The sequence below is a fragment of the Alligator mississippiensis genome, chromosome 6 (assembly GCF_030867095.1).
Source record: "Alligator mississippiensis isolate rAllMis1 chromosome 6, rAllMis1, whole genome shotgun sequence".
NCBI classification, from domain to species: domain Eukaryota; kingdom Metazoa; phylum Chordata; order Crocodylia; family Alligatoridae; genus Alligator; species Alligator mississippiensis.
The window spans coordinates 77748392-77775773 of record NC_081829.1 but is presented as its reverse complement, the minus strand read 5'-3'; the positions used below and the strand labels follow the sequence as shown (position 1 = coordinate 77775773).

The following is a 27382-nucleotide window of genomic DNA, read 5'->3' as shown; positions in this document are numbered from 1 at the left end:
TGAGGCCTGTTGTGCTATATAGTTAGCACCTGGAAAGGGGTTGAAAGCTGGGTGGGAGGTGTGTAGTACTGGTGGAGGAAGGTGGAATTTTTTGCTAACTGGGGAATGACTGGAGAGAGGTCTGGGGAGAGGATGCTTATGGATATTCTATGAAGGGACTAGGGAGAAGGACCCTGAATGGGATGTGGGTATATGGAAATGGGAAGTGAAAGCCTAGCAGGTTATGGGTGCTATAAGCAGTGAAACATAAAAAGCAGTAAAATAGTAGATTTTGGCTTTTGGGCCTAGTAGTAGAGAGGGGGCAGGCATCTGCTCCCACTTGTTTGGCATCATGAGAGTGGCCTTGTGAGCTTTAGGGACGCTCCTGGATTTTCCTGGATAGAGAGGCACAGTTTATTTTCAGGGCTAACCGTTTCCTATAAAGATGATGGTTAATCTGTTGTAATTCATGGCAGGGATATTAAAGAAATGCCAAAAGCTGCATGCTTCAGTATTTTAAAACTCAGTGGGCACGTCTACATGCTCATTAATGTGCAGTAGTTACTGTGCATTTAGTTTAGTACTTGCTTAATGAAGTACAGTAAAATCTCTGTTATCCGGCATCCCCGGGGTAAGGGGATTGCTGGTTATGTAAAAACCTCAATTATCTGAAATAACCCGGCAGGGTTTTCAGCTAACACAGAGCTGGGGGGTAGGGAGGTGGGGGGGTGGTATCGGTGGCCAGATGCAGAGCGGCGGCAGCACAGGGTGGTGGGTGGGGGCAGCAGCTTCCACATGTGAACTTTCCCCAGCTCCCCCCTCCCCACATCCAGTCAGTGGAGCATGGGGGAGGGGGTGGCGGCGGCCTCACACAGAGCAGCAGCAGTGTGGGGCGGGGTGTGGTGGCAGTGGCAGCCACGTGTGAGCTTTCCCCTGCCCCCGCGTCTGGCCAACCAGCCGGAAACTTCAGTTATTAGATTCTTCTGGTTGGTGAAGTACCAGATAACAGAGATTTCACTGTACTAACTAAATGCATAGTAACTGTTACTGCATAGGGGCACTGGCGCATGGGTTTTTTGTGATGGCTGCTGCGCAGTAGCCTAATAACACTGCACAGTAGCTTATTAGCAGATTTTTTGACCGGCACACTACTGCGTAGTATTATTAGTCTATTGCGCAGTAAGCATCTTGTGTAGATATGCCCACTAGGGATATGCCTGTGCATACATGTCCATGGATGGGTTTGGGAGCTTCTGATGTTGGGATTTTTAGATGATCTAATGTAATATTACAGCCAGTCTGTCAAACTTCATAGTCTAGGGCTAAAATCCTTCATGCCTCTATCCATTGAAGTCAATGGCAATTTTGTTATGGTCAGTTAAATATGGCCAGGTTTTTAGATTTTGGTATTAGAAACTTTCAAGCTGTGCTCAAGTCCATTTCTTTGCAGTTTTAACAGTGACTATTGTGTAAGTTTAGGAGAAGTAATTTGACACTATGCATTGAGAATAAATATTAGTTTATATAGAAAATATCTCTTATCCAATGTTAATCACACAGGCCCCCTTTACCTATTATATCTATTATACAATTACATTGTTAGACTGGCTACATGTGCAAATTAACTATCATGCCTTAAAAAAATCCAACCAGCTATAAAATTATTGCTCAAAAATGTGTAGTAACTTTATAGCTGGTTTCTATCCAGCTTTAATTTGCATGTGTAGGCAGTCATGCGGCTGGAATACTGTAGTTGCTGTGATCTGCCAGCCATTGCAATCTCCCAATCATGCCTGCTCCAATCACATTTGCAGCTGGGAGACAGCAGCAGCACCACACAGTTGCAGGAGCTGAGTCCTGCAGCTGATGGGGCTTTCTGTCCTGGCTGTACATGGAGTGCAGCTGGGACCGAGAGCCCCGTCAGCTGTGGGATTCTTGGTCCCAGATGTACATGGTTGCCAAGGCTAAGAGCCCCATCAGGATTGGACTCCCCCTACACTGGCAATAAAGCAAAATTGGATCTAATGCACAGTCACATCTTCTGCCACCACAATCACACCTCCTGCCATGCATGTATAGAGAGGGGCTCAGTCAGTGATACTGAGAAATGATGTTGCCTGTCTCAACATAATGGGAGGAAGATGGGGTTTATACATAAAACAATTGGAAATGCATTGCACTATCCTTAGTTTGTTTTAAGTTGTTACTTAAAGGTTAACAATGTAAAGTCCTAGTGAACATCATAAAAGTGTTTGCAGTCTTGAAAAACAAATTAAGGATTTCAGTTTGGAATGTCACAGCTGGCACTTGAAAAGCATTTTATTGCCTGCTGTCAAGTTTTTTTTTCTCTTTTTAGTTTTTTTAGATAATATGGTCTATTCCATGTTTAATTTTTGGCTTCAGGCCCTTTGGAAAACTACTGCAATAAATACATAGAATAGATAAAGCAGAAATCTCAATACTATTTGGCAAAAAGGACTATATCATAACTATGTTTATTTATATTATACTATCAATATAGTTGGTGTTGTACAATCAAGAAGGTATTCCAAATGCCTTTGACTTTACAGTTTAATGTTATTGTTATTTATTACATTTGTTCTGGCCTATATCCACAAACACAGCCTGGTACATAGTCATCATAGCTGGAATGCCTCAAGTATGTAATCACAGGAGTATAATTTCATGGTTGAGAGGATATAGCCATGAAATATGACCTTTTTTACAGTATAAAGAAGCCCAAATTAACCATTATGGTGTCTTACTGGTGGAATTCTAGTATGCAGATATTCTCAAATCACTTGTATGGTTGGCTGAGTGACCACTGAGTCTACCTCAGCCTCTTCCATTATTATAAGTCTTTCAGATAAAGACTAACTACAAAGTGTCTCTTCTTTTCTTCCCTCCTCCTCCCCCCCGCCCATGTTATGTGACATATGGCAAAATGGGGATATAAGGGTTAAATGTGACTAAAAGTAAATCACTTAGAGAAAATATAATATTATGACAGTATGCTTTATTGATATAAACATAAGTTGGACCTTTTGATTTAAAGGTAGCTTTTATCATGACATTAGCCATACCACTATACCTCACCACTATTCCACAAAGATCTCAAAATCAAGTTTTAAGTGTAATCTAGCCTCAAATAGTGAGCTAAGTATGTAGGTTTTCAGGAGGACACTTTATGATTAAAATGTTTCATTAAAATGCTAAAAGAAAAATGCTTCTAGGTGTTCTTTTCTACTTGTTAAATGGTAGAAAACTATTTAACCGTGTACCTGTTAAATGGAAAGGTGCCCTTATCATATGTTCTTCTTATAAAGTTCGGGAGAAATTCCATTGCCTTGTCAACCTAGTACAGTGATTGGTGCAGGGAACAGGATACCCCCCTCCTCCCCCCCCCCCCCAAAAAACCAAACAACTTAGCTCTGTTTGTTCATTATAAAAATTGATTTGTAAACATTCATAAAGTAATTTGAATTATGTGGCTCAGTTTAATGTGTTAGACAATCTTAATACTATTATGGCACGAATTATCTGTACTTGATGTGCCCTGCTTATGTGCCCTGCTTTAATCACATTTGAAAAACAGAGCTTTTGGTATCTATCTGAGCTGGGTTGTTGGTACAATAATTTTATTATTGTATCCATAACTCTTTAAAATATCTCTACCTGTGTAGCAATAGATCTAATTAGGGTGGTTAAAATAATAATAATAATGATAATGATAAAAACCCCAATAATTTTTAAAATTGTATTCTGTCTCTCTTCACTAAAGTAAAATGATTTTGAATGATCTTATCAGGCTTTGCAGCCCTGCCATCTGCTGGTTAGTTTATTGTAAGGTATTTCACAGAACCTAAAATGTAAGTCTCCATGGAAATGTTTTAAACTTTCTTTAGAGAGCTACAAGAGCTAAGATTAGAGAGAATTTATTTGACTGTGCTGAGCATCCTATATACATGCAGGCAAAAGTTGGCCACAAAGTTAATCAATAACCAAACTGGAAGAATTATTCTGGTGAGATTTTAGTTTCTCTCTCTTAAATGACATACTAGTTATAAGTACCATACATTCATCTATAGATCTAAACTTCCATAATACAAACCTTGCTTCAGATCACTATTTGCTTCAGGTTAGCGTTTACCTTCCCCTTATGAAGTAGAATAGCAGACTACTGTGTTTGACTATTTTTAAACCACTGCATATAGTGGGCTTAATGAATGCTACTTTAGATCTCTAAAGCATATTTGCTTTTAATTCACAACTGACCTATGTACTAAATGTAGCAGTGACAGATAGTAGCCAAACATACTTTGCTGTAGAAAGAAAATGTTAAAGGTTATGTTTCTGGTGTTCTATATCACTGTTTTCAGATGCATATAATCACAGTTTTTCAGATAGATTGAATGGCTAAAATTCCCCCTTCCCTCACTGATTTGGGAACATCAGTTTACTTCCTATTGCTCCTGTAGCTCTTGCTAAATTCTATTGTATTTTGCTAAAATAAGGATCATACTAGGATTTTGATTTTTATATGATCTGATGATAGGAGAGGAGAATGTCAAAGCCCTGTTACATACCTTCCTTTAGTGAGATTCTGTAGTGTCTATCTGAACACATCGCACATCATCTCGACCCAGGTTATTTTCTTGAATAACCTTTCACTTTTTAAATGTTCTTTTTCTGCTTAGTTATTCATCTTAAGTGGAGTATCACAGGTGGATTCAAGAAACAAGGCCAAAATGTGAAGTCCTCACTAATGAAGGAAGCAATACTTCTTTCTTTAAAGAGAGATTAGCGTTATAGATTATTGTATCCCTTTATTTGATCATATAGCTAACAGATCTGTGAGTACATAGTGACAACTATGAAGCCTTATGCTTCATGTAGCCTGGCCACTTTAAAACTTCATGGCAAAGTACAGGTGTTCCAGAAGGCCGAGGCAGAAGCGCTCTAATTTTTGAGCCTTACTCTAAGTACCCAAGGTTAGGTTGAGAGAAAGCAGAATACGCATTAAGCCTTGTGAGAGGGGGACAAGGTGTGGCTTGGAGCCTGGCTGCTGAGCCCAAGCCCAGCAGGTGGTGATGGTGGGAAGGGGCTCTCTCATGTCTCCCAGCATGCTCCCCAGGCTCCCTCAGCTGCCAAAAACTCCTGAGCAGAGCCCAATGGCTGAGCTGCCCCTGATTGGCTAGTGGGGACCCACCTGGAACTGATGCAGCAGTGGCTAGTCATGACATGCGCCCTCATGGCCACAAGCCACTAGCCAGCTATCCTGTGCATCCTGCCCAGCATGCTTCACACTCACCAAGTGTGCGCATGTGTATCAGATGCCTGGGTTCTCTGTGTGTGTCTGTGTGCAAGTCCAAGACACCTGGGTTTTGTGTGTGTGTGTCTGTGTGTGACATAGACACCTGGGTTCTGTGCATGTGTGGTAGGCAGTATGTGAGGCAGAGTGAGCGTGTGTGTGTCTATCTGTCTGTCTTAGATTTCTGGGTTCTGCATGTGTGTATGTGTGTGTCCCAAATACCAGCATTCTGTGTGTGTGTCTTGAACATCTGTGTTCCATGTGTATGTTCTGGATGCCTGGGTTGTGTGTGTATGTGTCCCAAATGCTGCATTTTGTGTGTTTTTCCCCCAGATGCCTGGGTTCTGTGTGCATATATGCATATGTCCTGGATGACTGTAGTCCCCCCTGCTAATGTTGGTGGCCCTGGCCCCATGCAGTGGCAGGCTGTCTGGATCTGCAAAGCCCTGGCTGACTAACTTCTCACCCCTGTGGGCCGGGAGCCCTCCCTGGATGAGAAGGGCCAGAGGTGAATGCCTCCACCTTGTCCATGGGTCACCAGCCCTGGGCTCCTCTGGCCCTGCATCTTAGGCACTGCTGCCCACAACCCAGGTTGGTCAGGCACTATCCACATGCCCCACCACTCCTGCCTGGGAGTGCAATGGTATCCCCATGTGAGGTGGTGCTGATGCCACTCTGGGGTGTTGTGGCTGAATCCCAGTTGATCTTTGACCCTGTGCATAAACTCCTTATCCTGGCACTGTGACTCTCAGCTCTGTAGCAGCAGGGGTGGCCTCCCTCAGACAGTGAGTGGCCATCTAGAGACCCTGTTCTTGGACCTTCACAGTGCAATCTGGGGTCTGGGCAGATTGTTCAAGTGCTGCAGCAGCAGGGTTGCAAGCAGGTGCCAACCTGCCCCTTCCAACTGTCCGTTCCAACCCACATCAAGGGGTCCATTTGGTACTCATTTTGCCAGCACCATCTGTGCACATGTGACCATCCTGGATCCAGCATCTTGGGCTGCATGACTGGTCCTCCTGCACCCAAATGCAGAGTCTGCAGACAAGGGAGATACTGAGAGACCTATGGTGAGTCCTCTGTCTGGACCCTTTCCCCCACCTAGGGCTGAGAGAGGCCACCCTTGCTGCTTAAAACCTAGCACTAATTATGGGCGGCCCTGGCATTAGCATCCTGTGAAATGCCTACATGCTACCTCCCAGCTGGGAAAATCCAGATACTGTGGGAGCTGGAAAGGCTGGGAACCAAAGCATCTGCACCTGGAGGCATGAGCCTTCTCTGGTTCTCTGAGAGGAGAGGGAGGGAAGGATTTTTTTGAGGGATGTGGGGGGATTGCTATGGAGGATTCCCGTTTCTCACTGCACCTTACTTGCAGCAGTGTTCATAAATAGGTGTTCTGCCAAATGGCACTTAGACGTGCACCAGCAAAAACATACAATTGTGACTATTGGTTAAACTGCAGCTGTGGGGCTTGAAAAAAGCTTTCAGTGTCTTTTGGAGTCTGTTTGGGTGTCATTTTGTTTAAAGTGGTTCTGCATCAACATACTGGCGTCTCTTGAGAAAACTACACAACCTTGAGGGATGGGGCAGCCAGTTGACAGTTAACTAGATTTATGGTCACTCAGTGTAGCACAGACTGATAAGCCCCTACAAGAGTAGGGGTACTGTTTGGTTCCAGGCTGGTGGTACAGGGATTAGAGGGGGGTGTTTGAGGCATGAGGTCAGCAGGGAGCATCAATAAATCAGTATCATCACTCTTCCATGTGGGCAATCATTGAGCCAAGAGCATGCTGAATATTAGAGTAGGCAGCTATATCCTTCCCTGTGAGCATAACCTAAGCCAGGGGGTGTCAACTGGGGGTATGCGTACACTCGGGGGTACATGAGAAGGCCCTACGAGATACACGCAGGGGGATGGGGATGGAGCATTGCCATGCAATATCCTGAGCTGCCATACAGGCGCTACCCACCTGGCCGGATGCAGGGGGCAGGGAAAGCTCGCATGTGGTGGCTGCTGCCACTCCACATTCGGCTGCATGCCCTCCCCTTCCCCCCCTGCTCCGCGTCCAATCACCAGGGGTACACTGCTCTGCGTCTAGCCGCTGGGGGTACACTGCTCCAAAAAGGTTGAAAACCCCTGCCCTAAGCTACCAAAGAATCACATTAAACCATTCCCTCACCTATAAACAGTATTCCTTCTAAACTGCATGGTGTACACGGCCACGCAGGCATGTCTGGCAGCACAGCATAAGCGCGCCTACGCGGCCATGCATGCCACACAGCTTAGAGGGAATGTTGCCTATAAAGTTCACATTCAGAAGGTCAGCAGTAAGGTTTTTTACAGGTAGCTGCCTTAAGACATTTAGCCAGCATGACATGGCATGTCAACTTCAAAGTGCTCCTGCAGTGGTATATGTCCCAGCAGATTATGGTACTCCTGTCTGATCCAGAAGTTGTCACACTAAAAACTCAATACTATACTGACTCATGTTCAGAGGCTCATAACAGGATATGCAACTTACACACACACAGATGCATTCCCTGCACTCTCAGGCATTAGACCAAGTGACATAAGAAGACAGACCCTAACTGCTTCTCTGCTGCCAAGTTTCTGGGCCAATGGAGAGCCAAGCAGGCTGGGTACTGTGCCTTTGCATGTTGCACTAAATTTAGATAAGGGGTGGGGTGAATGGAAATGAAGTGATCGTTTAGACTAAATCTATTTCTACAGGGTGTGTCTACACATACATTCGTTTCAGCACCAATTTACTCACGAGGAAATTACTCATGAGTAACTGGTGCTGGGCAGACATGTACATGTATACAGAAGTGGGAGCAGACTTGCTGCCAATATGCCCCCACTTCCCAGGGCCCTGCAATGGGCCCCTACTGCCACTGAGGGGAGCAGCTGGCAGCCCTCTTCAAAAGCCAGCCCTGTTTGCTGCTCTCTGGCCAGCCACTTCCCTGGCCAGGAGCAGCATGCACAGCATGGGGACAGCATGCAGCAGTGCTCTACTTGCCGCCTCTGCCTCCCCGCACCATGGCTGCTCCTGCCTCTGACCCTGGCAGTGACAACCAACACCTTGAGCTCCTGCTGGCCACCACACTGGACCTGCTGGCCTGCTGCGCTAACTGCCAACTGGCCCATGGCTGCCTTGCCCCTCCCAACTCCTCCACACACAGCGACCTCCTGCCCACCCTTTGTGCATCATCCCAGGGCTGCCACCATGCATCTGCCACCTCGACCCCATTTACCTGACTGGACCCCAGCAGGAGTGCTGACAACAGAATCCAGGATGCTAATGCCAGGGCTGCTATTGCCCTCCTGGGCTTCCAGCCTCACTGCCTCTGGGCCCACCAGACCAGCCAATACTGGTGGTGGCATGTTGTTCAGCACACCTGGGATGACAAGCAGTGACTGGAGGCTTTCAGGATGACCTGGGCCACCTTCTGGGATTTCCTGGAGCAGCTCTAGTCACACTTGGACCAGCAAGACACTGGCACATGGCCACCTATCCCTGCAGACACCCGGCTGGCCCTCACCCTGCTCTAGCTGGCCATGCCCACCAGCCTGCCATACTTCAGCCACCTGTTTGGTGTGGGCAAGGCCACCACTGGGGAAGCCATCTTGGAGGTGTGCAGTACCATCCTGGATGTGCTGGGGAATACTGTGCTCTCTGTGTATGTCCCTCTGGCAGTGGTGGCAGGGCTTGGTGCCCTGGGATTCTCCCAGTGCATTGGGGCCTTGGATGGGACCCACATCCCTGTCACCTGCCTGCCCCACAAAGATCACCCCTTTACAGCTGGAGGGGCTTTCACTTGTAGCCCAGGTAACTTGGGTATATTCTCCCCTTCTCCAGTTGAAGGGGATTTTTAGCTGGCAGGTGTGCTGTGTGGGAACTGCAGACCGCTCAGTTTCCCTCTGTCCCTATAGAACCAGGCCAGGACAGTCAGGGGATTTAACTGTATACAAATTTATTTACATTAACCTATCACAAGGAAAAGAAACATGGATATAAACATATGTACTATATATATACATATATATATATATATATATACATACATACATACATATACACACACACACACGTACGCACGCACGCACACACACACACACACACACACACATATTTCTAAGATATCTAAAAAAATAACAGAAACAATACCCTCTGGGTAAATGCCATAAAACCTTATACCAGTGCTCCATATACAGGTAAGTCATAGGTAAGTATCTGATCTGAAACAGAAAAAACCCAAAATAAATATAGATAGCCAACAGATAAACAATAGACAAGTATGGGTGAACAATAAATAAACCATAAATAAACACAAATAAACAACAGGTGAAATAATAGCAATTAGGGGTCCCAGCAGAGCCCTAGGACTCTACTCATCTACTAATTTACAACATGAGAGTTCACAAAATATAAGGCATGACATCACACCACTTATGGCGCAAGGACCCTAAAGATAAACTTAATCCCGAGGGGAAACCCCAATGCCCTTGGGCTTTTCCCAAGCCCTACAAAGAAGCTGGTAACTTTAGGGGGGGGCCTTCACAGTCAGATAGACCTCCAGTTTCAGGAGGCCTTAACTAACCAGGAGGGGACTCCCCCTCCCCTGTGGGAATCCTCCTTTCCCTGCAACTCACGGCTCCCAGGCCTGGAGGGTGGCCCTCGTCCTCTGCGCCAAGCTGCTCTCACCTTCAGTGGGCTTTGGGGAGGGAGGTCACTGTCCCCTGGAACAGGGCTCCACTATACAGGGCTTCTGGGGCCTCTGGCTTGGCCCTGTCTGCTGTCTCAGTAGCCCAATCACCATCTGGCTCTCTGGACTTAATCTTTTGCTATGAGTTGGAGGTCTGGGCTGGCTTGTGCAGCACCAGGCTTGGTCTGGTGCTGGACCCTCTGCGCAGCACCTCCTGCACTGAGCTCCCAGCCTTGTTCTGGGGGTTGAGAACCTGAGCTGCCCAAATGCTCCAAAGGTCCTACTCCATGCACCGTTCTGTGCACCATGTTTCTGGCCACACGCCAGAGGTTGCGGACCCAAGCTGCCTCATGCAACTCCCAGTGTTTGGACACCGTGTGCTGGGCTGCACACCAAAAGCCTAGCTGCTGGAGCTGTCCACTGTTCCCCGGTGATGGAAGTCTTCAAGGGTGCTTCTGGGCTTGTGCTTTGCCCTGCTGAGCAGCTCTCTTCAGCTCTTCTAAGCCCCACTCTTCTCTGTCCCGGATGTGTTCCCCCCATGCTGGGCACACAGTTCTTTTTATGTGCTCCAGGGCTCCGCCCCTGAAGTCTTCCAGACCTGAGTGTTGCAGTCTTTAATCAGGTTGAGGGGAGGGGGGGGGAGGGAACTCCTCTCCTCCCCTCAGGAAAGGGGCATGACTTATTTCCTCTTGCTGCCTCCTGATTGGCGGATGAGTTCCACCAATCAAACCAGCAAGATTTCAAGCCTGGGACTCAACCCAAGCTCCAGAAGGCAAGCCTGCTGCACATTCTATGGTGTTCCAGGCCACCATGGACCACTGAGGTGCCTACATGCATGTGAATACCGGTTGGATGGGCAGCACCCATGAGGCCTACATCTTAAGGAACTTCAGCCTGCCAGGCCTGGTGGAGAGTGGGCGGTTCATACTGGGGGTGCCAAACCTGCAGCTAGGTGCCATGGCAGTCCTGCCCTTACTCATCGGGGACCCCACCTACCCACTCCTGCCTGGGCTCATGCAACCCTACACTAGCCACCTGGACCCCTGTCAGGGCCACTTTAACTGCTGCTTGGGCCAGACCCATGCCCTGGTGGAGTGCACCTTCAGCTGCCTCAAGGGATGCTGGTACACCTTCACTGCCTGCCTTGACTTCACCAAGAACAACCTCCCCCAGGCCATCATCACAGCCTGCATGCTGCATAATATTTGAGAGGCCCAGGGGAACTGTTTCATGAAGCCTGGGAGGAGGAAGCATGGTAGGCAGAGGAAGCCTGGCAGCGGGAGTACCAGCTGTGGTGACAGCAAGTGGTGGCCCTCCTCGCCCTCTCTCTGAGGGCCTGGGAAAGCTGCATACCTGCCAGCAGGGGCCAGGGCACAGGGTTTGAGAGGCAATGGCTGACTACCTCCTCCTGTACTTCCTGCTGTATCCTGCCTGGACAGAATAGTGTCCAGAACTTGGTGACCATTGTCTGTGGCCTGTACTGCCCAGGCCAGGATGGCATTCTGCTTCTGCAGCACCTCCACCCATTCATGTTCTAGGGCCCGGTTCACACCTCCTCACACTGGTCCCACGCATTCTCGTGGGTGATGTTGTCCACCTGCCACCTGTCCTGGTGGACCAAATCCTTCACCCACCAGGCTCATGTGTCAGCAAGATGGTCCTCTGATGCCATCACCAGCTGGTCCAGAAGTAGGGTCTTGTCCTGGGTCCTCCTTTGGTGGAGCTAACACATCCACAGAGCCCTGGCTGTGGGTGGCAGGAACCCTCAAGTCTCATCCAGGCTACCAGTGGTGGCCTCTCCCCTGTGTGCAGTTGCAGAGCCTGCAGAGCCATGAGAAAGAAGCTGTTTGTGAAAGTTTGCAACATTTTTTAGATAAGATGATCTGTACCAGGGGCCATGAGGTGCCTAGCCTCAGATTGGAGGGTGGGCATGCAAGGGTGCTCAGGAACCATGGTAAGTCAACTGTGCAGGCCTGGTCTCAGATGGCCACTGGCTGCTCACTCCTTTGGGGCTGGTGGGCTGCTGGGTGCTGGCTGTAGTCAGCCTGCCTCCCTCACCCCATTCCCAGGCTGGGACAGGCCAGGATCCTGGCAGCATGTGCTACCATGGCTCCAGACCCCCTTCTCCTCTTGCAGGCCTGCCAGTCTGCTGTGATGCTGCCCAGCCAATGACACCCAGGCTTGGAGGGCATAGGGGTCCTGGATGACTAGGACAAGGAGCCGCCAGTGCCCTTGCACTCCCTGCAGAGGGCCTCTCTGGGGAGGTTCCCTGGGGCCAGCCCCCCCCACACTTCCACTGAGCCCCAAGTGTGTCCCTGCCAGTGCATGAGGAACTGTTTGCATAGGCTGAGGGGTCTGACCCACTACACCCTGTTGCTGCTGATGGCCATGGTGCCCCGGGCACACCAGCACACCTGGCATGGGACCCTGTGCTATGACCACACAGGGGACAAGCCTGGGCTGTCCTGAAACCTCCACTGCCACCTGGAGGGCTACCTTTTGCTGCACTACACATCCCTGCCCCCCAGAGCAGAGGAGGACATCACCACCAGCATCAACATGTTCTTCAGTGTGTGAGAGGCCTATGCCCACCTAGCTGCCGGGCCACAGGATACTCAATAAGATGTTGCACTCTGTCCTGTCTCCCTGCATTCTGTGCGGGGAACCCAGAGGCAGAGGAGTGTGACTGGGTGTGGCAGAGCACCTTTGGTGCCTGCCACTTTCAGGACTTATATCAAGCAGCAGTGCAGCCTGCAGGTGGCTGCAGTCTCCAATCAGGGGTCACATGGCCATCAGAGGGCTCAGATGCTGGCAATAAGAGCAAGCCTGAGCAAGGGAACCAGCAGTTTGCTGACTGTGGTCATAGGGAGAACATCACCTGGCTGGAGTGGCTGCTTACAACATCTTGGAAGTACAAGCCAGGAACTATTGGGGATGGTAGGAGGTTCCTGGTCCTGGGTATAACTGAAAACTACACCCTGCTGGGGAAGGATGGCCCGGTGGGACTGCCCATGGTGAGGTAGTTCCCCAGAAGTGCCAGGTCAGTTGCCTCCCAGTGAAAGGTCAGTAAGAGGTGACTTATAACTCCAGCCCCCCACAGCCTTGTGGGTTGAGAGAGCCCTGAGTTGGTAGGAGCAGGGACCCCTGAGCTGAGTGAGTATTGAGAGGTCTGAGGCTCAAATGTTGAAGAACCACAGCGAGGGGGCAGAGGAATGTGAGGGAGAGAAGGCAAGCCACTAATCAACCTGACCGGATGGACCTTTGACTGGTCAATGCTGGGGCCAGGACCACAATGGTCAAAAGGGCCAGGGGCCCACCACAAGGAACACCCAGAGCCAGGGGCATGGGTTTCCAACTGGCTTGGAGGGTGAAGCCAGGGCCAATGTGGCCAAAGCTCCCGGGGGAGCCATACACTAGATGGAGAAGGGTACAGGAGAGCTTAGCTGCCTAGGAAGGCCAGGTATTAGGCCTTGGATGCCATCTGTGAGGCATGGGATGTGGTACAGGGGAAGTCAGAGCCGTGCGTAATGCCCTAGGCATTGGGGTATGTAATGGGCAGCTTCCCACATTTCAACATCCAGTTTATTACAACAAGTCATGGCAGGAAAGACTGGGAGATTGCCTTAGACAGGCGGGTGGGTGGACTGTAAGACTGGCCTTGTGACGGCCCCCTGTCACACCAGGCCAGGCAGGAAGTGGGGTAGGGGCAGGGGTCAGGGCTGAGGCCAGGGGCAGGGGCAGGGGAGGGGAGGGCCCTCTCCGCAGTGCAGGGCTTACCACATGGCCAGGTCTGGTGTGGCTGGCAGCTCTGCATGGTCATGGCTGTCAGCGATGGCATATGGCTCTGGGTGGTGTCCTTGGATGGTGGGGTGTGGCAGGTGGGCACCCAGGCAAGGCCCCCTCCAGGGAGGACCTGGCACTGCTGGCAGCCAATGGTGATGTGGCTGGCCATGCCTCATGGCTGGGATGAGGCTGTGGAGCTTTGGGGCTTGTGCCGGCCCAGGTTTCCTTGGGGTTCAGGCAGGCCACCTTTGCTGCTGTACACAGCACGGCTGTGGCCTGGGTCTCAGGGCATGAGGATGTCTGTCAGCAGCTGCATAAAGGGCATGGTCTTGCGGGCATTTCCTGATCAACAATTGTGGTCAGAGATGGAAACCCATTGTGCCTACAAGGCCTTGACCTTTTTATGGCCTTGACCTTTTTGTGGCATCTGACCTGACAGCTCCTCATAGATATGGGCATTGGAGCACTGCTCCATGTGACCTGGTGCTACATCTCCACCTCACCCCACAGTACCATGAGGTCACCAGTCTCTTCCTGCAACCAGTTGGTGCCCTTGGTGGTGATGGGTGATGACAAGGCCATCGGGGCTCCCGTGTCAGCTCTCTGAGCCTCCACATGCTGCTGAGCCCCACATGCTCTGAGTCCCTATGCTGCTGAGTCTGGGCAGCTGCCTGCAGCATCCAGCACAGAGGCACAGCACAGGACTGGCAACCATGTGGTGAAGCAATGCTCCACAGCACTTGCAGGCTCCAGGCAGGCTGCTGGGTGTGGGCTGCAGGCATCTGGAGCTGTCTCTGGTGGCCAGGAGCTGCCTGAAGCTGGACTTGGGTGCTGACAGGCCTGGCAGCAGCCTGAAGGCCTGGATGGCACAGGCCTGGCAGCAGCGTGGCACTATGGTGCCAGGCAGTGGCACTGGGGTGCAGGTAGGCTGGTGCAGCTGGCTTGCAGCCTGCCCCAGGGGAAACAGGGGCCTGGAGCAGCCTTAGGCTTCCTGCTTATGCCACAGGGCTCTGAGTGCCTGCAGGCTTTTAAGAGCCTGAGGTTGGGGCAGGCATAGAACAAAGCCAGCCCTGGGGCAGGAGAGGCTTCCAGTCCTAGAGCCCTGGGGATAGCCTCAGTCTGGTCCCCTAGTGGTGGGGCTGACCAGGAGCAAATTTTCTCCCAGTTTGCATCTACATGTGCATTACTGCTCAATAACTACTCGCTAGTAAATTTTCTACTTGCATTTGCAGGTAGCAGATTTACTCATGAGTAGCATCATTTACTTCATAGTAAGCATATACACATGTAGACGCACATGCTTACTGTGTAGTAAACTATACTACTGTGCAGTAAAGTGTCTCATGTAGATGCACCCAGAGTTAAGCTGTTCTAATTTTATATAGCAGAGGGTAGTGCATGTGTATACACATGCAAACCCTCTTTCCCCCCACCAGGAGGATGTACTAAATGCTGTCTTCCATTTGTTGTAAAAAATAAAAAGGAAACAAAGTGTTGGCCGACTTGCGTTGTTTGAGCCATTTTGTTGATGCAGGCACAAATGAAGCATGTTTTCTTTCTGAGGCAGGATACTCATTCCTTTAAGTAAAAGCAGTGCTTGCTGCAAGTGCTTAGGATGATAAATTGACTGAAGGGCTGGAGATCATGCCTGTATGCGAATGTAGGCTATGTTGGTAAATTGCACACACCTCTGTTTTAATAGGAACTTGACTTTTCTATTCAGTTAGGGAGTTGGGGAAGAAATCTTTTCATTCCTCCTTCCTCTGTTGTGCCCCAGCAAAACCTAAGACAGGAAGTTTCCATATTCCTACTAAACATGGGTTTTGTAGTTTTGTAATCCCTCAGCTTTGTTTTATATAACTAGTCCTGAAGCCTCTGCATTCCTTTAAAAAGTGGGAGATTTGCAAACAGAAATAGGGGAGAAACCACAGAATCCTCATTGCTATGTGTGCTCCAATGTAATTAATATTCACTATCTTTATTCATAAAGTATGAAGATGGAATAGTTAAAATATTCCATTTTTTAAAACTTGCAAGCATTCTGGATCTCAGTAAAATAAAATTAGACCATGTTAACAATACTTCAAACATTTATTCACATGCTTAATGCAGAGAGCACTTTCATTAACTGCAGTGGGATTGCTCACTGTAACAGGCCGCCTGTTAAGCCCTGTTGCAATGACGGGAGCTTGCATCTACTGTTGCTAAGGAATAGGTAAAATACCTCTATTGGGTGAAGACATTTAAGAAACAGAACACAAAATGGCCAAAACCTGGTGTCTTTAATTAACTTTGGAGGTCTGTGGTAGGAGCCCATGTGGGAATGAAGCCTGTCCTTGTTGGCACTGGTCAATGAACCAGAAGTTAAAACCCACATGGGTCTGGAGGGTCATGGCCCCGGTGAGGGGATACACACAGGACCTCAGGCTCATGCATACTGCACAGAAGCGCAGCAGATTCACTTGGCTCCCAGGCAGGGAGTTAGATGAATCTAATTAGAGGAAAGAGGAAAGAGAAACTTACCTCAAATGAAGATTCAGCGTGGGATCTCTGAATGTGGAGTGAAAGTGGCATTCCAGTGACTGTGGCAGTTGATGGCTAATTTACCTAAGAAAAGAGAGAGTAATGCAAGCATTAGCAGGGGCAATCCTGTGAGGGTAGCTTCTGTTGACTTGGGCGGATGGTAAAATTCCCCGCAGCCACGTGTAGGAATAAACATTGTAAAAAGTGTATTAAAACAAAAATGCTTAACTGAATAATGACTATGGAAAGGAGATGTGGTATTGATAGAGACCCTGTGTATTGGGATCAGAATGGCTTGAGGAATAAGTAATGGCTTACCAAGCACAGTGCATGAGTCTGGGAAATTGTGGTATTTGACTTAAGCAAGATCTGGGATTGACATCTGTGTGACTAGTTAAGAGTAACTAGGTGTCCTCTTGAATGTGTATAGACACTCCTGGGAGAAAGACTGATAAGTATTTCATCAATAACCATCTGTCGTATGGTATGGGTAGGGTGTAGGGGCAGGGGAGCCCTGTGATGTGGCTGGAAGTTACTATATGGTTTGAAGTGAGGCAGAAGATCACACCTCCCAATGTACTTTCTCTTTCTGCCATTTTGTTCTTACCATCAAAGGCACAGCAGTCAAGTATGGAAGGAGAACAGGTGGAGAACCAGGCAGAACAAGTCCAACCTCAATTATTAAAGGTAGCTGTGAACTACCATACTCACATATAGAGTGTGTGCACACAGGACCAGATCTCATGAATCAAAAACTTGTACTGTTTAAACCAGGCTTGTCCAACATATGGCTCGCGGGTCCCCATGTGGCCCTCCAAGCTGTTTTCTGAGGCCCAAGGTGCTGCAACGGGAAACGAAAGTAAACACTGTACTTTCGTTTCGGGGGGGTGATGTGACACCGCTTCCTGTGAGGTCTTTGAATATGGCTCCCCGGCTCACTGGGTGATAAAAAGTTCATGATCCAGCCCCACATTCAAAAAGGTTGGACATCCCTGGTTTAAACTGAACAAAGTGAGATTAGTTTATGGAATACATTATTTTATGGAATACTTTGGTGACTTTTTGTAATTATTAGTTTATTTCATAACAACTGAAGAAATACAGGCTATGCTAGATTAGAATTCTTATATTATACTTCCATTTTTCTAAAGGCTTTTGTTAACTGTCAGTTGTAGGCCATGAGGGTTTCCTTAAATTTTGTGGTAAACTCTAATTTGAGGACAAAAATGTTCAGGAATTGTAGCAAAATGTCTACACAATTAATTATGTTTTTCAAGTTTGCTTTATTTGGCTTTTGGCAGGAAATCTTAGTCTGAGAATTGCCGGAACCTCTTCAATCAACATAAAAGTTCCAGCTACTTCATCCTTACTGAAATAAGAGGTTGCAACTCCTACGATGAAATCCTGGCCCTGTTGAAGTCATTCCGTTAATTTCAATGGGTTCAGCACTTAATCCCCATCATAGGTACAATTTGTACTTGTATAACAAATTGATAAAGAACATATTAGGAGCTGCTGCAATCTAAATTGCTACCTAGGCAAAATTCTGGATCTCCAGATTTGTTGCCCACCAAAGTTTGCTCTCAGATGTGTATCCAAAAACTCTAATAGAAACTGCTGTAAATGGTGAACATATAAGGAACATCAGATTCTGATTCTGAGAGAATAATGTTATTATAGATGTTACCTTTTCACTAGATCTTAAGCACAGTGTCCCAGATCCTGACCTGTGAATGAGAAGAGATCAGCATGGGGAAAGGGAAAGTTGACTTTGACCTTGGGAGCTATCAGAATGTTGGTTTGGCATTTACTGTATATCACAGCCTGAAAATTGCTCTTATTTTAGGGACCAACAAACTTCCAGGATGTTCTGACATTCTAAGTGTAAGGGACACGCTGGCTGCCTCCTTTATTTGAGCCATGTCTGCTATGATCCAGCTATGGTGGATACTAGGATAGGCATCTGGGGATTCCTTTAGAAAGAGTCCTACATTGTGACTTAATAAGTGTAGGCAGAATCTGAGCCGATGAGTTAACCCTTTTAAATGATAAAGGTTTTACAACAAAGACATACCTGTTTAATTCTGTTTTTTCTTTTGCCTGGCAGCAGGGAGGTTAAAGGAGGGTAGTGGTGATACTGGGTTGATATTAGCTAACTAGTTTATAGTAGGCCTGTACAAAGCGGCTAGCATTCATTTCAGATTCAGATTCGGCCGATTTGGGGGACAGTGACTCAATTAGGTGATTCGAATCACTGTTCCAAAGTGATTTGGGCAAATCTGATTCAGAGATTTGCCTGCAGCTGAATTGGCTGAATCTCCAAATTAGTTCCATCCCCTGTCTGCTCTCAATGGCTGCTCTGCCTGCTCTCCCAGCTGCCAGCTTTAAAAAAAAAAAAGCCTGCACTCACCAGCTGCTGCCAGGCCGGGGAAGGGGGGGAGCCCTGCTGCCTCCCACTGCCCCACACCATGTGGGGGCTCTGTAATGAGCTCCTGACCCTCACCCGCTCTCCCAGCCCCCACCATGGCTGTCCTGCCTGCCCCAGCTCCTAGCCCTTTAAAAAAAAAAGCCCCGCTCACCAGCTCCTGTGGAGGGGGGGCGGAGGCAATCCTCACTGCTCCCTACTTCCCCATGCTGCATGGGGGGGGGCTCTTCCACAAGCTCCCAGAAGCCCCAAGGCTGCCACAGCAGCCAGTGAGTGCAGGGTTTTGTTTTTTTTTTTAAAGGGCCAGGAGCTGGGGCAAGTGGGGCAGCCATATGGAGTGGGGGCATTGGGACAGAAGGCGGGGGTCATAGGGTGCTCAGGGGAGCTGGGGGAGCAGGCAGGGGATGGGGCCTGGCAGGGGTTCCCCCATGGTCCCCTGCCCGCTCCTCTTCTCCAGCCCTCCCTCCCCCGCCTCCCACTTACCAGCATGGAGTCCTGGTCCAGCTCCCTGAGGCAGCCAGTGGGGACTGCCCGAATCACCAAAGCTCTCCAAATCTTTACTGAATCAATTCGGAGAGCTTTGAATCAATTCAGACCTTTTAATTGGTCTCCTGATTTGGATTTGGAGATTTGGCTGCTGAATTAGGCCAAATATCCTCCAAATTGAATCAGCACACGAAGATTTGCACAGCCCTAGTTTATAGTAGTTGTTTCCCTTGATATTGTTTAGTATAATTTGAGTGCAGTGTGTATCATATATCATAACCTAAGATAGTAACAAACTGTCCAGGTTGAAGAATTAAAATAGACACTTGGCTGATACTTCTTTCTGTTTGAAGCTGAAATCCCCAAATCATTCTTTGATGGAAATATTTTAATGAAATGCATATTCTGCCCCCCACTACTTACAGTCTGAGCTGAAATACAGAGGAACAATACTGCTATTTGTGTGCATGACCTCAAAGAACCTAGCAGTAAGATTTGTAAAACTTTTATTTTTTATCAATATTATTCACATATGCTGGATTTTTAATTGATCTTGTTGCCTTGTTCTGCAAGATGTTTTTGCAGGGATTTACCATAATAATGTCTTTTAATGGAGCTGATTATGTCTCCCAAAAGGCATATTAATATATGAATAAATTGTTCTTAAGGTACATCTATTTATCAAATGAACTGTAATAAGCATAATACAGTGTTCCATGGAGCACAGTATACATTGTAATATATATGCTTCCTGTCTAATATTTATGCCTTTTTTCTTGTAACTTCTAGACTTGAATCCTTCTGACTGATGAAAAAAATAAAACAATTGGTATGAGACAGCAGGATTGAGAGACCTTGGGATGATTGCTGGGGTCTGGGCAGAGGACAGATCCTCAGAGATAAGGTATGTTGATATGCAGCTATCACAAAATCAGTTTGCCTTTATGCTCATTATTCAAAATAGTGCTTCAAAGTGAACATTGGTGTTGCCTCACAGCTGCAAGGGAAAAAATGATTGTAGGTGGTATTTAGAAAGCAATAGAGACATCTAATGAGGCATGTGTCCCACACAGACAAGCAACAGTTATTGCTGTTTCTTTCACAGGTCAAAAGAAACATGAGTGTTGTACTCCTGTATTTGCTCTGCCAAAGGTTTGAATAACATACCTTTCAGTTTTCAAACCACAGAACTCTCTACACAGCTGCCTGCATATTTTATATTCTAAATGTATAAGTCAGATTAATTTTTCTGTTTCAATGCACTGTTAACAATACATTCTATCTAAATAGCACAGTGAAATGCAAATTACAGCTTCCATGGTATGGTTTGTTTAATACAAAACTCATTAAAATGCATAACCTAAAAACTCCTTACTCTGTGAAGCTCTGTGCTGTATCTCTCCATACTATCAAGCAGCTGCATGTTGGCTCTTTGATATTGGAAACCCTATTGTCATTAACCTCATTATGACAATACTTCTTTATAACATTCAAAATATGTGCCTTTCAAGGTGGTTGCTGTAAAGATGATATGGTGTTTTTTTTCTCTGTTACACAACAGAAAGTGAAAACAAAGTGGGAAAGGATGTATATCAGGAGACAAGGGGATGCAGAGACTTTTTATTAACACTCCCAAGAACAATGGTGGTTCTACAGGTAAAAAACTTTTAAATTTACCCACCAGTGGATGTGTCAGTTCATTTGACAGTGATGTCTGTTAGCAGATGGAAAAAGTGGCTTGCATGTGGAGTGTCTGCCCTTAAACTCTTCAGTTGCCTTTAGTTAACTGGATAATGTTATCTCAGTATTTGCATTACTCCTTAGGTGTCCCCTATAATAAGTACAAAGACTAACAGATATTGAGCTAGCATAAACTAGTTATCTAAGGAAATTGGGAGGCCTTTAAGGGTGGCCACTGCACATGCTGTTTTAGAGATATGAGCAGAATCTGCAGTCTGCAAGATGACTCTGGCCTTGGAGAATAATTTAAAAAGAAAACATGACAGAAAAGAGGTACTTTAGTCAAGTCCAGAAACAAAAGCAAATGATATATAATACCTGTTCTGACACATATTAGAACCTCAGAAAAAGTTGTGTTAACTATAGTGGTATACAGTATAGTCTTGATGCTGAACAGTGAGAGGATTCACTACCATAGTCTGAAGTGAGAGTAGGCAAGGATTTATGCTTCTCTTTGCTATTCTAAGAATTGATTGCTCTCATTGCTGCTTCTTGGAGCCCTGCCCCCATGTGAATCTGCTCTCATTAGGCCTAAAATATACAGTTCTTCTGCTTGCCGTTTCTTCTTTCAACCCCAAAATGGCATTATTTTTTCTTATTCTCAGTGAAAAACTGGTGACAAACTCAAAAAGGCTAGACTAGAAAGTGTTAATTAATAGAATAGTGGTTTTCAAATGTGGGTACATGGCACTTTGCCAAGGAGTATGTGCCTGAATTTGAATATGGTGATGGAGCTTCTGATTGGTCAACATACAGTGAATGATGGTACTGCTGCTTATGGACATAGGGGTCAACACTTTTCTTAAGAAATGAGTATGTATAGACTCATCAGGTCTCTACAAGGCCTGATTTGCAGGTAAAAGCCCCCCCCCAAAAAATGAAAATCACTGAAGTAGAGAGTAAATCCTCTCTTAATCTGAGATGGACCACCTGGACTATTAGTGGGGCTATGAAACTGCTTACTCTTTCTTTGGACTATATGGAATCAGGTTGGGTAGGAAAACAGGAAGGCCAGATGCTAAGAGCTCCAGGAGCTACCAAAAACTACTTTTTAACAAGACCCCTGTATTGTAGGTGACGGAAGGATAGCAAACCCCTATAAAAATTGCTGTGTGTATTTTAAACCTGCATGTATCATAGGCATATTTCTTAAACCAAAACTTTTGTAATACTAGGTGTTTTGTTTATACTGCATAAGTAATGTTTAATCTGCATGTTTGATTGGGAATACCTTTTTTTCATCTGAGTGCACTCCATTTTGGCTTGCATACCTCTTGGGTACATAACAAAGAAGATGCCAGTTGTGTGGAGGGAAAGAGGTTTCCTGAATCACAAAAGAGCACACTTTATCAAAAAATCTAATAATGTGCAACACTTTTATAAATTAAACCCTGTGTGACCAGCTGGAACTTTGAAAATTTTACCATAAACCACTGGGACAATTATTCATAATAGAACTTTCTTTTTATGCACTTTTCTGAAATAACACACAATTAATTATTATGAGAAAATGTGTTGAATGCGATTTGAGGAATGCTTAAAAAGAGACCTGCTGTTCCATATTTCTATAGGTGTAAAAAGGAGTATTATAGTTCGGAGTGTCTTTAGTACTCTGTTCAAGTCTGGGAATTCTAGCTACTGAGCAACTCTAGCACTCTAATGATATGTAAAGACAGATAGCTATGTTATGATGATTTCAGTAGAGCTATTTTACAGGCTTACATTGTTATTCAGAGTGGGTATAACAAACTTTAATAATCTTTACATTGAAATTTTAACAGTACAGAGAAAATTGATATATTTTATTTTTGGGATTAAGTAGTATTCTAATGAATAAAGTTATTAAAATATGCTTAAATTACATTTTTGAGGTACAACTGGCTGAATCAGTATATTTATAATGGGATAACTTGTTTATAATGGACTCAATTGGGCACAGACTGCAACACTGGAATCCTGCGGTTCATTCCTGGTTTGGCTATATGCTATCTTATTCCAGTTTTTACAGGTGATAATTACATATCCTCCTTTTCTCAGGAAAAAAAATCCCTTAAAATTGTGATACATTCACATTCTACTACAAGGGCACGAAAAGATTCAGATAGAAAATGTAATTCAAAGTTATTGGTATTTGCTGGCTATTCTGTAGTATATGTAAAGGGAATCAGACATGTCAGTCCATTTCTCAATGGGCAATTGCCTAAATCATGAAACAACATCATTTTAGTTCCTTTTTCCTTTAATCTGAGCAGATTGGTCAAGGGTAAAGCAAGGGATTATTCAGACCCTGCCCTTGGCCTGGATGATTCCTTTGGAAAAGCTTGAGGCAGAAACTGAACCCTTATGGTTCTGTTCTGTGCTAGATAAATAAAGGATATGGACTTTCTTTCAAGAGGTCTAAATCATTAAAAAAATAAACCCAAGAAAACCCCTACTATACAATACACTAAATACTGGGCATGTCTACATTTGTATTTACGCATGCCTAAACTTAACGTGCTTTTACTTAAGGCACATTAAGGCAATTTTAGGTGTGTTTCTATACGTGAATGTGCTAATGCACATTAAAGCACATTAAACTTAGGCACAAATAGCTAAGTCACACTAATGCACATGCAGATGCACTAATGTGCATTAACATGGTGTGTATCCATTGACACACACTGCACTAACACACATTAGCACATCTACACATGCACTAATGCGACTTAGCTAATCACACCTAAATTAGATACCTGCTTTATGAAGGTATCAAATTTAGGCCCACATAGCCTTAAATCACCATTTTTAAAGTGCATTAAGGGTGCACACATGTAGACAGGCACCCTTAATATGCCTTAAAAATGGAGATTTTAGGCTAAGCCCACTTAAAAGAGGCATGTGTAGATGTACCCACTGCCCATCATAAAACTGGATAAAAAGATTTAAAATATCTTTTAGATTTTGTTATAAATTCAATAACAAATAAAATATACATGTGACTAAGAAAACAGGCATTTTACTTTGCTGGAAACCTTTATCTGTCAGAATTTTTAGAATTCTAATAAATGAGTGATCAATTACTAAATATAATGCATTCTGGATAGTCTTTCTTTTAATATTTTTATTCTTTTTTTTTCAGAAGAAATTTGGAAAAGTCTGCTGCATCTCACTATGTTGTTGGCAGGTTTACTTCAAGTAAGACATGTTCTGACAGAAGAGTTCAAAATTCAGTAGGCCTTACATGAGATGGTCTGAGTATTGTCAGTGGAAGTTAACAATACACACATCTGCTGGTTGTAAACTGTGCATAGAGGGATTAACACTGGGAAGTTATTTATAGAATTTTATATCTAAATATATTTTAAAAATAAACTCTCAGTGCAATATGTTGGTTCATTTACTGAAAAGCATTGACATGCTCATTAAATTCTGTCATGCAAAATCCTTCATACTTTGAAACAGGGCTGTCCAACTTCCAAGTGGCCAAGGGCCACATGCTCTGTAGATCACATCACCGAGGGTCCCACACAGCAGCGGCAGCCGGGGGGCAGGCAGGGAGGGGAGGGCATGTTAGGTCCTTGTGGGCCAATTCTGCTTTAACATAATCAAGTTTGTTTTGTCTCTGGCTTCTGAAAACTGTTTGAGAATGTTCTGCCCAAAGTGAGTGTTACAGGTCTTTTGTATTCTAATTAGCAAGAAATCAGTGTAAAAACAGCTAATGCACTTTTCTCATTCATATATTAAGGTTAAAATGCAACGTCTCAATTTTTCCCTCACTTTTTTCTCCCTTTTAAACAAAAATCTGCTTAAATTTTGAAACAGGTTTCTGAACAAGTCAAAATATCTTCCCTGGTGAATTCCACAACCATTAAGGTTGTTCTTTACTGATGTTTCCCATTCATTTCAGCGGAATGAAATGGTAGTCTTTCTCTTACATGATGGGTAAAAACAGCAGTAAACTGAAACTGAAACAGAAGTACAATCCACAAGGGAAGCTCTACTACAGGTTTAATGTATTCCCATCAGAAATCACAAAGTCTTTCAGGGTCTTATATGTTTAGCATTAAAGTTCTATAACATTTATAGGACTAAAGGTACCTGTATATATTACATTTTGTTGTTGCATGTAGGCATTTTATAAGTAAATGCAGAAATCGCAAGTCACTATTCTTTGTCTTTATAAGCTCAGAGTTGGAAAGATGAGTTACTGAACAGTGATTTTGTCATGTTCTTTAAATATTTTGACAGACTTTTGTGCTTTTAATTACTAATCTATAAATATCTTATAAAAAACTGCACAGCAATTATCTTTGCTGTTTTGAGGACATGTAAATAATGATAAGTCTGTGGCACAGTAGAAGTGGTGTTATATTTATTTCTTCATACACACTTCATTACACAAACCAATTATTTATTTCAATACATGTTTTGCTCAGAATCCTCTTTCTAATGAATAAACTTTTAGTATGTTAGCCATATTTTAAACTAGCACTTGTAAATGTATCAGCAACATGTACACATTGAAACCACTTCTTTCCCTTTCTTTGAATTGCAATTAGAAGTGGTTATGTTTGTGAATCTACTGGGATTCCAAGTTTTTCCAATTACCAAGGAGTTTCTCTTTATTTGAATTTCTTTCCTCTGACAGCTCTAGAGAATATTTATAAAATAGTCAACTTTGAACTAGAATGCAAGAAAATAGCTAACTACATGAACACCATGTGCTGGTTATTTAGAAACAATATTAAAAGGAGATTAAAAACTATCACAATAAATAAAAAAAGAAGTAGCAACAGCAGAGCCATAAGTATGAAGATGCTACTGCAGAGCCTGGGGGGAGGGATAACCTTGCAAAGCTGTAAGTTATCAGAGGGTGATAAAAGGGGTGGAGTAGAGTACAGACTTTCAAATTTACTGAAGTGATCTTTATACATTTACTACAGTTTATTTGTTGTCTAGCACTTAAAATTTGTCATTGAGTCTGCAATGGAAATACTTCTGTAATTGCCCTTATTATATGGATCATTGACCTTCAACAGTGAAACTGTTGAAGCAACTGTCCATTTATCTGGAAAATTACCACATGGCAAGATCACATTAGAGAGTTTTACAAGGCCTGCTCTAGCAAGTTCCTGTGTATTATTAGACACTGGACCATACAAATCTTTCTGCATTTGACTGTTATATGCACCTTTAATGATTAAACATGGAAGAAAAATAGCATTTGCCTATCAATTGTCCTGTTAATTTTTATTTATTTATTCAATATGTTTTCTTTTCACATTAATTATAAGGGATAACACAGTCTCAATCATCATTGTTAAATATTATTACAAGGAAATAGGCATACTTAAGTTATGGTTCACTGGAACAATTACAAAAAGATTATGTGATAATTTGTTTCTGTTCCACTTTATTTTGGCTAAAATAATATCTTGGATTATAATATGTCTAATTATATTATGGGTGTATTTTAAAGACATTTCATTTTCTGGAAAATAGCACAAAATATTGGAATTGAAAAAAATAAATTTAGACTTAGTATTGCAGGGGAAATAAAGCCTTGAGAAAAATAGTAATCATTGACCAAGTTTTACATTTACCTCTAGTATATTCTTTCCAAAGCAATCAAATAGATCAAATAGATGTAAACAATAATGGTGAGTGTCTCCTGTATGTGTGGCTTTAATATAAAAAATGTGAATCTTCATCTGCAGCCCTTTAAAGACATGAAATGTCTGCAGGTAAATATTGGCAGAACAGAGTGTGACGTTCTTTTTAGTTGTGTCAAGGTACCATAGTCAGCAATCTTTATGGGGCATCTTAAAATAGAACATGCTAAAAACAATGAGCTCTCATGTTGATACATTTATGTATGTTATAGCCTTTACATTTTAATTACAAAAGCCATATAAATAAAATTTCACTTGAAGTTTGGATGAGATGATTAGTTATAGTAGGCTGCATTACCAAAATCAGATTTGATGCTTTTCTAAAATGCACGTTCCAGCTCAATGTCATGACACCTATTATGACTCTTGGGATATGGAAGAAAAGTAAGCTCTCTTCAGCAGTGAGAAGCACCCAACATAATGTGTACTACGAGCAGCAAATAGAGTAGGGTTCATCTCCTGCTTTGAAGCCCTTGCTCACGACAAGCCTGTCTGCCCATCTTTTCCCTCAGCCAGTACAAGTAACTGTGTCAGGACACTGACCACTTTTCTCCACAAGGAGCTTAATACTGCCTGTGCTTTAAAAAGGTTCTCATGTACAACTCCTCCCTTCACAACTCACCTTTGGGGTATCGTATTTGTTGCATGTCTGGTATGTACAAATTGTGAGGTTTCAATAGTTCAAGTGCAAGAAAAACTTGCTTGAACCAAAATCCTTTGGGCTGGCCCATTTGATGTTGAATCTAGACCCATACATGAACCTTGACAGCTGCCTAA

General features: G+C 44.6%; 1 long non-coding RNA gene across 2 annotated transcripts in view; it reads left to right on the top strand.

Annotated features, from left to right (window-relative positions):
- Positions 1-26861, top strand: part of LOC109282077 (uncharacterized) — a 64813-nt gene extending 37952 nt beyond the window's left edge. For both annotated transcript variants that reach the window (XR_009463100.1, XR_009463099.1), the window contains exons 3-6: positions 17602-17765; positions 20001-20115; positions 20773-20867; positions 24073-26861. This is a non-coding gene — a long non-coding RNA (uncharacterized LOC109282077). The remainder of the gene's footprint in view (positions 1-17601; positions 17766-20000; positions 20116-20772; positions 20868-24072) is intronic.
- Positions 26862-27382: the final 521 nt, after the last annotated feature.